This window comes from Vigna umbellata, chromosome 9, assembly GCF_029865625.1.
Source record: "Vigna umbellata cultivar VRB3 chromosome 9, Vumbellata_1.0, whole genome shotgun sequence".
Classification (NCBI taxonomy): Eukaryota; Viridiplantae; Streptophyta; class Magnoliopsida; order Fabales; family Fabaceae; genus Vigna; species Vigna umbellata.
In genome coordinates, this window is record NC_142173.1 from 9,334,216 (window position 1) to 9,351,482 (window position 17,267).

Below are 17,267 nucleotides of genomic sequence, written 5' to 3' on the forward strand. Positions count from 1 at the left end.
TATCTTTTTCACATTTCACTTACTATGATTTCAAGGTCTTTTACATGCAATTGTTCTTCTTTCTTTTCAATTATTTTTGTTTTCTTAAATGTAAACATATCTTTTTATTTTGTTTCTTTTAAGAATTCGATTAATGGATTTTTTTTTTTACATTTTAAAGTTTTCTAAATTTTTATATAATCATATTTTTTTAGTTTGATGTATTTATTTTGATAATATATTTTTCTTATAATATTTTATATGCTAAAATAATATTTTAATGCCTGTATATATAAAAAAGATTTTTTTTAAATAATTTTTATTATTAAATTTATACATGATTCTTACTTATTAGTATTTAAAATAATAATAATAATAATAGATAAAATTATTTAAATAATAATAGTAATAAAATCGCATAAAATTTAATAATAAAACTTATTTAAAATTACATAAAATTAAAAATATTTAGGTTTAATACCCTACTTTTGGGGTTTGATTAAAATGGTCATACCTTTTGAAAAAGTTAAGTAAGGCTTCATATTTTGTTTAAAAATGTCCAATTCGGTCCTTTTCGTGGATGCCGTTAAAAACATAACGGTGTTGATGCCACTGTGACCAAATCTGAGTGAAGTGTTATGTTGGAAGTGAAGTGTGTGTTCTTTTATTAAAATCAAAGAAAATTACAATCTAAAATCTTGACGTTTTAAGAACCCTAAAGTGGAAATTAGAATGAGAAATCCTAAATTGGGGAAAAATCCCCAACTCAAAGGGATACAAACACGGCTGCGGGTGATGGGTGTGTCAGTTTTCCCAATCAGCTAGCACAGTTATTCAATATCCAGTTAAAGGGTCTTATTCCAGAGTTGAATTCAAATCTGAAGGGTTCAATGTTCGTTTATCCAGATGTGTACCACATATTAGAAGACATGTTCAACAATTACCTAGCGTATGGTGTGTATCAGAGGTGACAAAGAAAAAGAAATGTGCAGAAGCTATCTATAAATTTTTGTGAAATGCTTTTGCTTCAGAATAAATTAGGAAGATTATGATAATTTCAAACTGCAACACATTTCCTTATCAACCTATTGACTAAATAATTTCCTTCACGGGCAATGCCTTCGTTCTCAGGACAACGATTTTGATGCTGCAAAACGAAAAAGTGGAGCAATGTTTACAGACAAAGATGGTTTTTGGCCAGCCTACTAAAAGCAAGCTCATTTTCCACACAATATTATGAAATTTCTTGGTGGGTCCCAATGTTCATCAACAAGAGTAATAGTACTGGAAACTATTTGGGTGTTTCATCTTAATCTTTGTCACATTATAAAACTCACTGCATGTCTAACTCTTTGAGCAGAAAACCAAACCAAAATAGAGTCACTGCTTCAACATTTGATACAATTATATATAGTATCCTCTGATGTTAGAGAGCAAAATCCCCAAGTCAGAGGAAAAAATCCCAATTTAGAGTTTTTGATTCTAATTTCAACTTTAGGGTTCTTAAAACATTAGGATTTTAGATTGGAATTTTCTTTGATTTTAATAAAATAGCACACACTTCACTTTACAGTGTCACGTAATTATCCAACATAACAGCTCACTCAGATTTGGCCACAGTGACATCTGCACCGTTATGTTTCTAACGGCGTCCACGAAAAGGACCGAATTGAACATTTTTAAATAAAATATGGGACTTTACTGAACTTTTTCAAAAACTAGGACCATTTTGAACCAAATCCCAAAAAATAGGGACTAAATGATGTATTAAACCAAATATTTAAAGGAAAGCTATAACAAGAAACATAAAAATTAATGTGAAGGTTATAGTAAACAACAAAATACAACAATAAAAGTAAACTTTTGTGCTGGAATGAAAATCTAAAAAAAAATATGGGTTTTGAGGTAAAAGCAAGAACTCAATCTTGATCAAATGGTTCAAATCTTTGTCACTAATAATTCAATCATAATTATTGGATTTGGAAGCTTTCTTGAACCGAGGACTTTAACTTCCCTTGACTCTCTATAATAGACTTAAAGACCTATTGAACTTCGACATGGATTCCTTCAAACTTCTCTTCCTTGAACCGGTTAATGTTAATGTGAGGAGCTTTCTCGAACTCCAACTTTAAGATTTCTAATAGTGTCGAGAGTAGAACTTAACTTCTCTTTCTTCTTGGTGTCGAGGCACCGCGCACCATGTCAATGTCATAATTGTTGGGAAAAGAAGGAAAACCAAGGATTTGCACTTAGCGTCACAGTCGAATGGTATGAGTGTCGTATGTGACTGGAGAACGAACGTCCCTAGCCGAACGCTCTGCAACGTAGATGACCGAACGACCCAGAGATGAGCAGAGGAAGAAAGAGTAAAACTCAAACGCACAGAAAGTATTATTCACACTAATCTCATCTACAAGAACAGAGGTTCAGTATTTAAAATGAAAAGGCAACTGACAGTTAATTATAAACTGTCCTAACTAACTAACTAACAACCAAACTCGGCTTAAATCCAACACTCCCCTCTAAGCCGAGCACTTAGCGGGGGAAGCATCCATTCTTTCCAGCCTATCCCGTGCATTACGTTGGGACAACCGAACGGTTTTGACCGATCGATGTGTGAGTGAACGGTTTGAACTTGCCAGTTACGTGACGAAGGAGGAAGCCAACTTGTGTGACGTCGGTTGAATGAATGCTGGGTGTGGCTGAATGACTTGACCGAATGGTATTCGTAATGTCTTGGTTCTTCCATGACTCCCTGGCTGAAAGTCGTGACCGAACGCTTTTCTCCATGTCTCGTTTCACCAGTGACACCGACTCCCCATGCCTTTTTTGTAGCATTCTCTTCAACGATTTCCTCCTTCCACACAGACTTCTTCAAGGCCTCGATTTGACCGATCGGTTCTGCGCATGCAAACATATCTTCATCCTCTGTTTGACTGATCGAGTTTGTGCATGCAAGCATAGCTACATGCACCAAACCTTCCTCGTCACCAGTCCGTGTATCAGTAATGATCTCGCTAGATTCTTCACTCATTGCAGACTTCACTAGGTTGATCTGAAAGGTTTTATCCTTCGAGATCTTGCTCCTCAAGATCAGGTTCTTCTTTTTGTCAAACACTTCAATCTTATTGAAATCTCCCATTACTACCGTAAAACCTTTTTGAATTAATTGTCCAATACTCAGAAGATTGTACCTTATCGCAGGCACAAACAGTACACCAGTTAGAATGATACGCGAGCCATTCTTCCTTTTGATAACCACATCACCAACTCCATCTACCTTCGAGGTGTTCTCATCAGCAAATTTCACCATGCTCTCTCGGACTCAGCAAAATTTACTAACCAATCTCTGTTGCAGGTCACATGATTCGAACATCCCGAATCCAAATACCACGATTTGTCTTGAGAGGGTGATAACTTTTTGGCAAGTATACCAAATCGTTACAAGTAATACAGTGATAAATAAAGTATCGTTCTCCTCAGGGAATTTGTGTTACGTTATTCAATTAAAATTTATTTATCAAAATCAATTGAACAACAAAATATAGGTGAATTAAGTTTCAAGCTAGATGACAATTTAAAATTGAAATTAAAATTTAAAGAAAGCTTCATTGGAATTGACTTCATGACCACATTACAGTGACTAATCTGAGCAATATAACTTGCGTTCACACATCAACATCACAGTATCTTGGTTTAATTCCTTAAAACAAGTTCTAAAGAATTATGTTCAATTCTTAATTCCTTAAGTAAGTAAACATAAACTTTGCATTAAGAACGATGTTATTGATGACCAGGAGAATTGAAACTATTCCTAGCATCTTTCCTTCTGGTTGCTTTTCTTGCGTTAATACTCAAATTTACTTCCCAGTACAATTTAAATATAAAAACAAGTTTATTTTACTTCCGTAAAATAAAATAAAAAGTAAACAAGAAAAGCATACGAACACAATTTATATTGAACAGGAAAGATTACATCAAATGTCAGCCATTACAGTCAATTCCAACGAATAAAAGTTTAGCCTATCCTAGACATCACAAACATACTCATTTCTGCAATTCCTTGCATGATGTGCAGTCTTGATGTCTTCAGAGAGGTCTCTTGATGGTCTCCTTGTTCTCCAGAGCAGTTCTTCCCCAAAAATCTATTTTCCAGTCCTCTTTCTATCCTCAAAGCACGTCTTTTAAGAGACAGTTTATTTCTCATAAAACTGCTCCATTCGCTCAGCGCACAGAAGCAGATTCGCTGTGCGAATTAAAATTAATTCAGCACTCAACTGCACCAACTCGCTAAGCGCACAGCCTCTGATGCGCTGTGCGAATTCAAGACTTGAAATCTCCAAACTGGCATGATTCGCTCAGCGAACCAATGGTGGTGCGCTGTGCGAATGTATTCTCCTGGCTCTGCGAATTTTGCTTATGCTATGCGAGAATTGGCTGACAATTTCACTTTTGTACAACTTTTCCTGAACAATAATTTACAACACAATCTACTTCCTATTACGACTTTTCACTGAGTAATAACATGAATAATTACAAAATTGAGATCCTTTATAAGTGTCAAAACATCTGTTTTTTCACACTTATCAACTCCCCCAAACTTGAACTATTTCATGCCCTCAGGAAATAACAGAAACATATGAACAACACATAACACCCTTTGACGTTTTGATAGAATGACTTTACACATCAGACAAATCACATGCATTCCTAAAGATTCAAACAGGTATGACACAGTACAATACTCAAAAATTCACCTGTGTATAGAATATGTAAAACCAGATCAGCATTTATCAGTCTCACCACTCACAGTGTTTGTCCTCACAGCAGAATTGTCATAGAACTTCATCAGCTTTTGCATTTCATTTGATTCACACACTTCACACACTATTGGTTAAGTCAAAAGGTCTTTTCAGGTTAAGGCTTGGCTTGGCTAGAAAAAGAATCATGGTTTTTCTTGGATTCAAAGACACCTATTAAGAAGAGAACAATTCAATTCCCAATCCAGTACTCAAATCCCAAAATATATCATTCATCACATACCATTTTCTTTCACAGCTCAACCTTCTTTTTCATTTTGAGCTTTTTTTTTTTTTTTTTTTTATTTTTTGATCTTTTCTTCCCCCTTGAATTCAACCTTAACCTCTTTTAAAGCATAATACATGTTCTCTTCTAAGGTGTAAGGTAGGATATCATCTAATAGGCTCAAGGTGGAAGGAAAAAATTTCAAGGCTCAAAAGGGTTCACAAATGTATCACAGTGTCTAAAGGTTGGCTATCTGGCCAAGTAGCTATATAATCAATACTAAACAGGGCCTTTTTCATCCTTAACCAAAAGAGTGTGTACATAGAATCAAACTCATGCAAAATCCAAGTCATATCCAGACAATTCAATATCTCTCAATCAGTATATGTGCTCAACACTCACAAATCTGGTCATATTCATACACACAGATAAAAATTTTGAAGCACAGTAACCACAAACATACATGTCATCATCATCAGGAATCACATAACTTAATCAGACAATGCATAGTCATTAAATCAAAACCTCAAAGTCTTTACAACCACAACCAACATCACAAATAAACTGAGTTCCACAATAACATCTAAACTGAAACATCTAAAAACAACATAACAAAAACATAAATAACACATCAATAACATCTGTCCATCAGCACTCTACCAGGACGCATCTGGCCTGGATCTCCACTGGCTCTCCTGCGAATGATAACTCTGCTGTACCCATCTGGGATCTGGCTCCTCTTCTTCCTCATCACCATCACCTGCCATCATGTCCTCCTGCTCATCTAACTCTGGCTCTGGTGCTCCTGGAAAGGCACTCCCCCACCTAGACTCTGGCCTGCCCTCAGGCCATGGAATCTGCGCTGCAAACTGGTCTCCAGTCATCAGTGAATCTGGAGGAAAATCAGGGATGCCCAAGGACAAGATACATGCTCTCCTGTAAGACACCTGACCCTGCCTCATACTAGTGCACCAGTCGCGGATATCGTCCTGACGAGCCAGACTCTGCTGCATGTAGCGAGTGAAAAGATCAGGTGAAGGAACAGACGGCGCTACAGGTGGTCTGGCCGCTCTAACATTCCTGCGTGGCGGAGGAACTGGAGGAGGGGCATTCATAGCAGAGAAGTCGTCCCTGCTGCTGCAATTTCTATCAAAGAATTTCTTGTTGAGAGGGGGTTGAAGTTTCAAAGTGATATCAGAAACTCCAGGTACTCCACTGGCCTTGCACAATGCTGTCACCAGGGCAGGAAATCCAAGCTTACATGTATCATTATCAGCAATCAGTGCCATTTCTTGAGAGATATAAGCTCCCACATCCATGTCAATCCCTGTCATAATTCCATATACCATATAAGATCTTTCCAGATTGATGTCGGAAGTATGAGAATTGGGACAAATGTTGGTGAATGTGAAGAGACTCCAGATAGTGGCCAGTGAATTCAAATGTTTCCTTAATATTCTCACTGGTGTCCCACTAGTGCCAAGCTGATAGCCATATCCGGGAAGGCATAAAGTGGAGGCAATAAGGTCATGATCAGGATAGGCAGACATAAAAGCACCTAGAGGGCACGGCTGAAACATCAGTGTATTCAGAATCCTGTTCATTGATCTGCGATCATAGCGTACGCTTGCCTCTCACTTTTGAAACTCTAGAGTGAGGCTGAGAGTGGTCAGGTTCCCAAGCATTTGCATAAAATTCTTTAACCAAGACTTCATCAATCTCATCTGGAAGGCTGGCTAAAACAAAGTTCCATCTTCTCTTCTCCAGTTCTTCCTGGATATGGTCATACTCTCCAGGTTTCAATTCAACCCTCCTCTCAGGTAATAATGCCCTGCCCATGATAACTGATGAAACCTATCAGAATGTGCCTCTGATATAAAACGGTCCTGATCATAGTTCAGGACAAGGTGCTCCTCTTGGGCTTCTGAAGGTTGGGATCTAGAAGAAGACCCTCGGGTGGTCTTCCTCTTCTTTTCTTGTGTGCTCTTGGGAGGTGCCATCTGCAAGAATTAATGGACAGTGCAAACAATTGTGGAAAATGGGTCAGAGCAAGTGAATTAATCAAAACACAGATGCTGCCAGATGGAATTCGCTATGCGCCACTGTGCGCTATGCGAATTTGCAAATTCGGTGCCTACTGTCAAGATCAATTCGCTATGCGACACTGGTCGCTATGCGAAAAAGGCGAAATAGGTGTCCACTCTCTGGGAATATTCGCTATGCGACCAGAGTCGCTGTGCGAATTTCATATCAGCAATAAAACCTATAATTCGCTGTGCGACTTTCTCGCTAGGCGAATTTCATGTTCAGAAAACCAGACCTCGAATTCGCTATGCGAATCTGTCGCCTAGCGAGAGACAGCGCAGAGGACATCCATCAGATCAAATGACAGTCATGGATATGCATAAACAGATAAGGCTTGAAAGTGTATATGCACACAGTGGTTCAAGAGAGCATTCCAATCAGACCAAAACTCCTATTATACTCCTATGAACATTAAAAACAGAGAAGCAAATGGAGAGTAGAAAATGAAACCTGTGAGAGTGACCAAGATTATTTGAACAGGATCAGAGAGTGAAGAGGCACTTGAAGCAAGGCAGAAACTGAAATGGTGGCAATGGAGATAAAGTGGAGAAATTTGCAGAGAGGAAGGTACGTTCGCTGTGCGAAAATGGAAGAGAATGGTGGCAAGGGAAAATGAAGAATGGTAAAATGAAATGGGGAAGAAGTAGGTTTTTAAAAAAAATAACTGAACGAGTCAATTCGCATAGCGCACCACAGCTGTGCGCTGTGCGAATTTCTCTCGTTTTCTGCACCTTGGAATATTTTATTATTTTTTTATTTTTTTGAATTTTTATGTTTAGTCGCATAGCGCACCTCAGCTGTGCGCTGTGCGACTAAATTTTTTTTTTTTTTATTTATTTATTTTTTTTTTTTTTTTTATTTTTTTATTTTTTTTTTTTATTTTTTTTTTTATTTTTTTTTTTTTAACAAATTCGCAGAGCGCACTTCAGCTATGCGCTATGCGAATTAAAACGTAACTCAAACACCTCTCTTTTAATTCGCTCTGCGCATCATTTCGCTGTGCGAATTTTGACAGAGCTCACCCCCAACTTTGGGTAGCATAGCGCAAAGTGTGCGCTATGCGAATTAAATGCTCAAGTTGCTCTGGTGATTTTATTCGCCTTGCTTATCACATGCGCTATGCGAGTACTTCCGCAAAGAGAAAAATTAAACTTTTAAATCGCAAAGCGAATGCAATCGCTATGCGAACTTCAATTTCAAAACAATTTCTTTTTCTCTCTCGCAGAGCGCATAAAATTCGCTGTGCGAATAAATCACTGCGTTATAAAATCATCTAGTCGCAGAGCGCACCTCAGCTGTGCGCTGTGCGAATAGAGCGTCAGAACTCATTCCCAAACATCTTAGCACTTCCTCTCCACACTCAAACGTAACCATTACAGAAACACAATCAACAAACACATATATATACAAACCTGGGCTAGGGTGCCTCCTAGCAAGCGCTTCTTTAACGTCACTAGCTTGACCCAGAATCTCATGGCTCAGACAATTTAATAATTGTGGTGAGGCGTTTAACCTCACCACCCAAATAAGGTTTCAATCTTTGGCCATTAACAATCCAGCTTCTATTTGAATTCTCAGAATTTGGATCCATTAGTTCAATAGCACCATAAGGCTTGACTGCCTTTATCACAAAGGGACCAGACCATTTAGATTTTAACTTACCTGGAAACAATTTGAATCTTGAATTAAACAACAATACCTGTTGTCCAGGTTGAAAATCTCTCTTGATCAGCTTCTTGTCATGGTAGACCTTGATCCTTTCTTTGTATTTTCTTGATGAATCATAGGCAGTCAACCTCATTTCCTCCAGCTCTTGCAATTGAAGCTTTCTTTTACCTGCACACAAAGAATCATCAAAGTTAAGAAATTTTAAAGCCCAGTATGCTTTATGTTCCATCTCAACAGGGAGATGGCATGACTTGCCATAGACTAATTGGTAAGGTGTTAGCCCTATAGGAGTCTTCAAGGCAGTCCTATAAGCCCACAGGACATCATCTAATTTTGCTGCCCAATCCTTTCTTGAAGATGATACTGTCTTTTCCAGGATTCTTTTTATCTCCCTGTTGGAGACTTCAGCTTGACCATTGGTCTGTGGATGATACGGTGAAGCAATTCTATGCCTCACATCATAATGTTTCAAGACCTTGGCCAACTGGGAGTTACAGAAATGTGATCCTCCATCACTTATGAGGATCCTAGGTACACCAAATCTACAGAAGATTTGCCTCTTGAGAAATTTAACAACAGTCTTGGCATCATTCTTCTGGCATGCTGCAGCTTCCACCCACTTACTGACATAATCCACTGCTACTAAAATATATTCGTTGTTGTAGGAAGAAGGTAGTGGTCCCATAAAGTCCATTCCCCAACAATCAAATATTTCAACTTCTAAAATTGCCTGCAGTGGCATCTCGTGTCTTTTTGATATGCTTCCTGTTCTTTGGCATCTGTCACACCCTCTAGCATGAGCATGTGCATCTTTGAACAAGGTAGGCCAAAAGAAACCAGATTGAAGCACTTTGGCGGCGGTCCTTTCTCCATTAAAGTGACCTCCATATGGCGAATTATGACAATGCCATAGGATTCCAGCAGCTTCCTCTGCTGTAACACACCGCCTAAGTAAGTGGTCAGCACCCAGTTTGAAGAGATAAGGATCATCCCAAAGATATTCTTTGGAATCATGAATAAACTTCTTCTTTGCTGCCAAGTCAAGTCATCAGGGAGAATTCCTGCAGCCTTAAAATTAGCCATATCTGCAAACCATGGCCTCTGTTGTATGAGCATCAGACGCTCATCAATGAACTCTCCCTTTATTTCTCCCTCTTTATCAGTCACTCAGAGTTAAGAAGGCGAGACAAATGATCAGCAATCACATTCTCACTCCCCTTCTTATCTTTGATTTCCAAATCAAATTCCTGTAACAATAAAACCCATCTTATGAGACGTGGCTTTGAGTCAGATTTTGCCAGTAAATATTTGATGGCTGAATGGTCAGTGTATATGATAACTTTAGACCCTATCAAATAAGGTCTAAACTTTTCAAGAGCATACACATTGCCAAAAATTCCTTTTCAGTGGTGGCATAATTCAATTGTGCCCCATTCAGAACTTTGCTGGCATAATGAATAACATGAAAAATCTTGCCACGTCTCTGTCCCAAAACAGCCCCAATAGCATAATCACTAGCATCGCACATTAACTCAAAATTTTGAGTCCAGTTTGGTGCGACTACAACAGGGGCCGATATCAACTTCTCTTTCAATATTCAAAAGCTTTCTGACACTCCCCATCAAATTCAAATGGAGTGTCCTTCACAAGCAAATTACAAAGGGGTTTAGCTATCTTGGAGAAATCTTTTATGAATCTCCTGTAAAAACCAACATGTCCAAGAAAGCTCCTTACCCCTTTTACATTCATAGGAGGCGGTAACTTTTTAATCACATCAACTTTTGCTTGATCCACACCTATTCCCCTGGATGAGATCTTATGTCCTAAGACAATTCCCTCACGAACCATAAAGTGACATTTTTCCCAATTTAGAACAAGGTTCGTGGCAATGCATCTCTTCAAAACTACATCCAAGTTCTCTAGGCATAAGTCATATGATTTTCCAAAAATTGAGAAATCATCCATGAAGACTTCAATGCAATTCTCTACCAAATCAAAAAATGGCTAGCATGCAACGTTGGAATGTAGCAGGAGCATTACAGAGACCAAAAGGCATCCTTCGGTATGCGAACACACCAAAGGGACAAGTGAAAGCGGTCTTTTCTTGGTCCTCTGGATTCACTACTATTTGATTGTATCCTGAATACCCATCCAGGAAACAATAATAAGCTTGTCCTGCTAGCCTTTCCAACATTTGATCCATGAAAGGGAGAGGAAAATGGTCTTTCCTGGTGGCTTGATTTAATTTTCTATAATCAATGCACATTCGCCACCCTGTGACTGTTCTTGTAGGAATTAATTCATTTTTCTCATTCTGAACAACAGTCATACCCCTTTCTTAGGAACAACATGCAGGACTCACCCAAGCACTATCTGAGATAGGATAAATCATTCCTGCTTCAAGCAATTTAAGCACTTCCTTTCTCACCACCTCTTTCAAAGTAGGATTCAACCTTCTCTGTGGTTGTGCTATGGGCTTATAATCCTGTTCCATCATGATCTTATGCATGCAGTAGGTTGGACTTATGCCTTTCAAATCAGAGATGTGCCAACCTATTGCCTTTTTATTCTCTTCAAATTTTCACTAATTTTTTCCTCCTCACTGTTTGATAGAGAATTGCTTATGATCACAGGCTTCTTAGAATTTTCTTCTAAAAACACATACTTGAGATGATCAGGAAGCACTTTTAATTCCATTTTTTCCTGATCATCCAAGTCAGCCTTTCCAATTTTTCCACTCTCACATCAGTGAATTCTCTTCTTTTAATTTTTCTAGATTTGTGAAATCTCCTCCACTTCAGATTCTTCTTCAACAGTCAGCTCTTCACAAGCATCAACCAATACACGCTCTAAAGGAGATTTCACATACATCTGATTTTTTACAGTCTCAATACATCATCCAGTACTTCAACTTGAAACAGTTCCCTTTATCTTTTGGATGTTGCATAGCCTCCACAACATTAAAAGTTACTGTTTCATCATGTAGCCTCACCTTCAAATGACCATCATCAACATCAATTATGACTCTAGCAGTTTTCATGAAAGGTCTACCCAATATAAGGGGACTTCAGTATCCTCCTCCATGTCAAGAATAACAAAATCTACTGGAAAAGTAAACTTATCAACTTTCACCAGTACGTCTTCAATAACTCCATATGGGTATTTTAAAGACCTATCTGCTAATTGTAGAGTCATCCTTGTTGGTTTTACTTCCATGTCTCCTATTTTCTTTAACATAGACAAAGGCATCAAATTAATGCTTGCTCCTAAGTCTATCAATGCTTTTCCAATAGGGAGTTTTCCAATTGTACATGGAATAGTAAAACTTCCAGGGTCTTTGAATTTTGGTGGTAGAAGTTTTTGGATGATGGCACTACAATTCCCTTGCACCTCTATTGTTTCTTCCTCAATATACTTTCTCTTCTTGGTCAACAGATCTTTCATGAATCTAGCATAAGAGGGCATCTGTTGAAGTGCTTCAGAAAAGGGAATTGTAATTTCCAGCTTGTTGAAGAGAGCCATAAATCTAGAAAATTGACTTTCTTTTTCCTTTCTAGAATATGTCTTTGGGTACGGTAAAGATTCACAATCTGTTTTCCTTTTTGGCTCTCTTCAATTTTTTTATTTTTATCTTTCTGCTCTTCCACTTCTTCTTCTTTATCTTTCTGTTCCTCATTTAACTTTTCCTGATCCTCTTTCCTCACAACTACACTTCTAACACTTTACCACTCCTTGTTGTTATAGCTTTACAGTGCTCTTTTGGATTTGGTTCAGTGTTAGCTCCAAATGTATTTACAGGCTTCTCTTCTAATTTCTTGGCCAACTGACCCATTTGAACTTCTAAATTTCTTAGAGATGCATCTGTGCTCTTTTGATTTGATATGGACATCTGCATAAATTGTTGAAGAGTTTCTTCCAGTTTTGATGTCCTATCAGAAAGAGTGGGTTGTTGTTGAAACTGTGGAGGTGGTCTACTGGAACTAGCCTGACCCATGCTAGGATGAGGTCTCCATCCTTGATTATAATTTCCATATTACCAGACGGCCTTGATTTCCCATGTAATTGACCTCTTCCTTAGCATTGGTAGATAGCACACTGTCCATTTTGGTGCTCTCCACCACACAGTTCACACCCTTGCACAGTATGTTGTGCCTGTGATACATTTTGAATTGTAGTTGTGATACCTTTTTCATCAGAGACTCAAGCTGTTGAGTCATAATTTTATTTTGGGCTAATAAGGCATCTTGGGATTGCAACTCAAACATTCCCTTCTTTTGATTTTGTCCTCTCTCACATTGAATATCATTGTCACTAGATGCCATATTTTCAATAATTTCATGAGCTTCATCAGGTGTCTTCCACCTAATGTTACCTCCTGCGAGGCATCTAGCATCAATTTTGTGTGAGATTTTAACCCTCCTAAGAACAGGTTCAATTGAGTGGGGACATCAAATCCATGTATGGGAGTCTTTCTTAACAACCCCTTAAACCTATCCCATGTCTGACTCAAAGTCTCTTCAGGTTCCTGTTGGAAAGAGGATATTCTTGCTTGCCTTTGTTTATTTTTGATTGAGGGAAATACTTCTGCAAAAACTTTGACACAACTCATCCCAACCTGTCAGACTTCTCTCAGGAAAAGAATTTAACCATTTCTTGGCATTGCCTGCCAAGGAAAATGGAAAAAGACTAAGTCTGATTGCATCCTCTGACACATTCAACATTTTCACAGTGTTGCAATATTCATTAAAAGTTGCCAGATGATCATAGGGATTTTCGTGTGACAATCCTGAAAACTGATTACTTTGAACAAGATGTATCAATGCTGGCTTCATTTCCATGTTAGCCGCAATTATCACAGGTTTGGCTATACTGTTGAAAGATGTAGGTACAGTCACTGAAGCATAATCTTCCAACGTACGCCTTCTTTGTTCATTATCCTCGTTTTCCTCCATCTTTTTACCCTCTCGGTCAGATGAAGAATAAGCGTTTGAAGACAAGCTGGATTCTCTAGCTTCTTTTTTTTATTTTCTTTTCTACGCCTACTATTATTTCTACGGGCTGTCCTTTCAATCTCAGAATCAAACAATAAATCCTCAGATTTTGTTCTGCGTGGCATGCAGAACAAAAATCTCCAATGACAACCCAAGAAATAACAACAGGAACAAAACACAATATATACAGATACACAGAAAACTAAAACAATGAATTTACAGAGATAGGAACAAAATTGAAATTGATAAACAACTAATTGAAATAACAAAACAATCAAATTCCCCGGCAGCGGCGCCAAAAACTTGATAACTTTTTGGCAAGTATACCAAATCGTTACAAGTAATACAGTGATAAATAAAGTATCGTTCTCCTCAGGGAATTTGTGTTACGTTATTCAATTAAAATTTATTTATCAAAATCAATTGAACAACAAAATATAGGTGAATTAACAGTTTCAAGCTAGATGACAATTTAAAATTGAAATTAAAATTTAAAGAAAGCTTCATTGGAATTGACTTCATGACCACATTACAGTGACTAATCTGAGCAATATAACTTGCGTTCACACATCAACATCACAGTATCTTGGTTTAATTCCTTAAAACAAGTTCTAAAGAATTATGTTCAATTCTTAATTCCTTAAGTAAGTAAACATAAACTTTGCATTAAGAACGATGTTATTGATGACCAGGAGAATTGAAACTATTCCTAGCATCTTTCCTTCTGGTTGCTTTTCTTGCGTTAATACTCAAATTTACTTCCCAGTACAATTTAAATATAAAAACAAGTTTATTTTACTTCCGTAAAATAAAATAAAAAGTAAACAAGAAAAGCATACGAACACAATTTATATTGAACAGGAAAGATTACATCAAATGTCAGCCATTACAGTCAATTCCAACGAATAAAAGTTTAGCCTATCCTAGACATCACAAACATACTCATTTCTGCAATTCCTTGCATGATGTGCAGTCTTGATGTCTTCAGAGAGGTCTCTTGATGGTCTCCTTGTTCTCCAGAGCAGTTCTTCCCCAAAAATCTATTTTCCAGTCCTCTTTTCTATCCCTCAAAGCACGTCTTTTAAGAGACAGTTTATTTCTCATAAAACTGCTCCATTCGCTCAGCGCACAGAAGCAGATTCGCTGTGCGAATTAAAATTAATTCAGCACTCAACTGCACCAACTCGCTAAGCGCACAACCTCTGATGCGCTGTGCGAATTCAAGACTTGAAATCTCCAAACTGGCATGATTCGCTCAGCGAACCAATGGTGGTGCGCTGTGCGAATGTATTCTCCTGGCTCTGCGAATTTTGCTTATGCTATGCGAGAATTGGCTGACAATTTCACTTTTGTACAACTTTTCCTGAACAATAATTTACAACACAATCTACTTCCTATTACGACTTTTCACTGAGTAATAACATGAATAATTACAAAATTGAGATCCTTTATAAGTGTCAAAACATCTGTTTTTTCACACTTATCAACTATAGGCTTAGTCGTACAATCAATAACCAACACCTTCCCTATACACAATCTCCGAACCAGTTCCTTAATAATTTTGCTGCAAGTGGAATCTTGGAATATAAAATTGTTAAAATACAAGTTTAGTTCTTACATTTCTTTATATATAAAATTCCGACACCAAAATATTTAAATAAAAAAATATTTACGAATTAGTTCCAACAACTTTAAAAAAATGTTTTTTTATTAGATTTTATTAACATTGTTCTTTTTGTTAGATATTGCACGAAAGTCATAATAGAATCTCCAATATCGAGAGTATGTCCTTGTAGAATATAAATTGTGTAAATGATAAACCAGTCTCACATCATTACCAATACTAAATGCCTTCCATAAAAAAATCTCATTTTTTCCTTTCAATGAAACAATATTTGATAAACCTCTCATTAGTTCTAAATGGGCCACAAACTACTTGCAATAATGATATTGAAACACAATTTTTGCACTCTTCTACCTAAATTGGGTTGAAAAATATAATTAAGGAAAGATCAAAATATAAATGGATCTAATTAGTAGTGATGGTCAATTAAGATATTTTTTTTTTCATTTAGAATACTCAGAAATTACAATAATTTTAGGATAATCTAGATGAGAGGACAACGAATTAAGTGAAACTTTGATTATAAACAACTCGTTTTGATGTCGAAAAGTTTAAAAGTCATTGCAATGTTATATTACATATGTGATTAAGAAGGAAAACAAATGATATAGTTTTATTAGAAAAGAAGACAAATAATTTGATTTTATTTTAAAACGTGCGTAGCAATAATTGAATAATCAACTTAAATGACTAGATCAATATATACATAAAAACTATTTAAAGTATAACAATTTTTTTAATAAGGAATAATATTCATTCTCATTTAATTCAAAGATAATATATTAAAAATGTAGAAAATGATGCACCATTATGAGTTGTCTTCCTACTAACATGAATTCTTTCTAAAAATATAACAAAGAGAAAAAAACTACAACATTTGCACTAATTACAAAATTAATGAACATGAAAACTACCATAAATGCTGCCAGGATAAAAAAATTGCAGAAATTCAAGAGATGAATAACATATCATTCAACAAATTTTGATAAAGGAAACTTGACAGATGTCTTACTATCAATACAAGAAATAGAAAGACGATTGTATGTATTGGAAAATTCAAAGTTTGAATTTCAAGTTATTTTGCCTTCAACTTCATCATATTACTTAACGTGTACGTACAAAGTCCATAAGTTTATAAAGTACTAACCACAATCAAGATCAACCCCAAGTCTAATCTGACCCGTTCTATTCATTGTCCCGTCGTTTTTTTGGATAAGTTGTCTCATAATGCATTGAGTTGAGATGACATGAAATTGTGGCGGACATTTATCCAAATCGGCAGCTCTAAATCAAAGGAAAAAAAATATAAATATAAGTAAATTATTTAAACAGCAATACTTACAAAATTGAAAAAGGGCACACACCTCTTATGAAGTGAGTAATTTAATAACGATTATTTAGTGACACGGATAACGTTGTCCCAAATTTAGAAATAAATAATTATTGCGCTATTAGCTTCGTGATTATATCATAAAGCCAATGTTTTTATTATAAAAGCATATAAATAAGCAAGAGACTATCTAAGGACGAAATTCTACATAAAAACGGGTACAAATATTTTGTAAAATTAAATTACTTTATACTTAATTTCAAAAAACTTTTTAAGTTCAGTGTGAATTAAATTATATTCCGAGTTTTATTTTAAACAATTGTGAAAACAAAATTTATAGTAACTATTGAATGAATGAACTTTCTTCAAAATATTTTTTAAAATAATTATTACAAATTTCTACTTTTTTTTAAGAATCTGTACTTTGCATTATAATTTTTTTATTAGATAATAACAAGCGCCTTACCGCTAATGCTGAGATAAAGCGATAACATTTTAATCATAAAATAAACAGTCACCATTAAAAATGATTACAAGTCGCGGAAAGGACAAGGGACACTGGCGC

The 17,267-nt window shown here is 36.4% G+C and overlaps 1 pseudogene; it reads right to left on the minus strand.

The window, feature by feature from the left end:
* Positions 1–8,560: 8,560 nt before the first annotated feature.
* Positions 8,561–12,006, minus strand: LOC148192482 (uncharacterized; annotated as a pseudogene).
* Between the last annotated feature and the right edge of the window lie 5,261 nt (positions 12,007–17,267).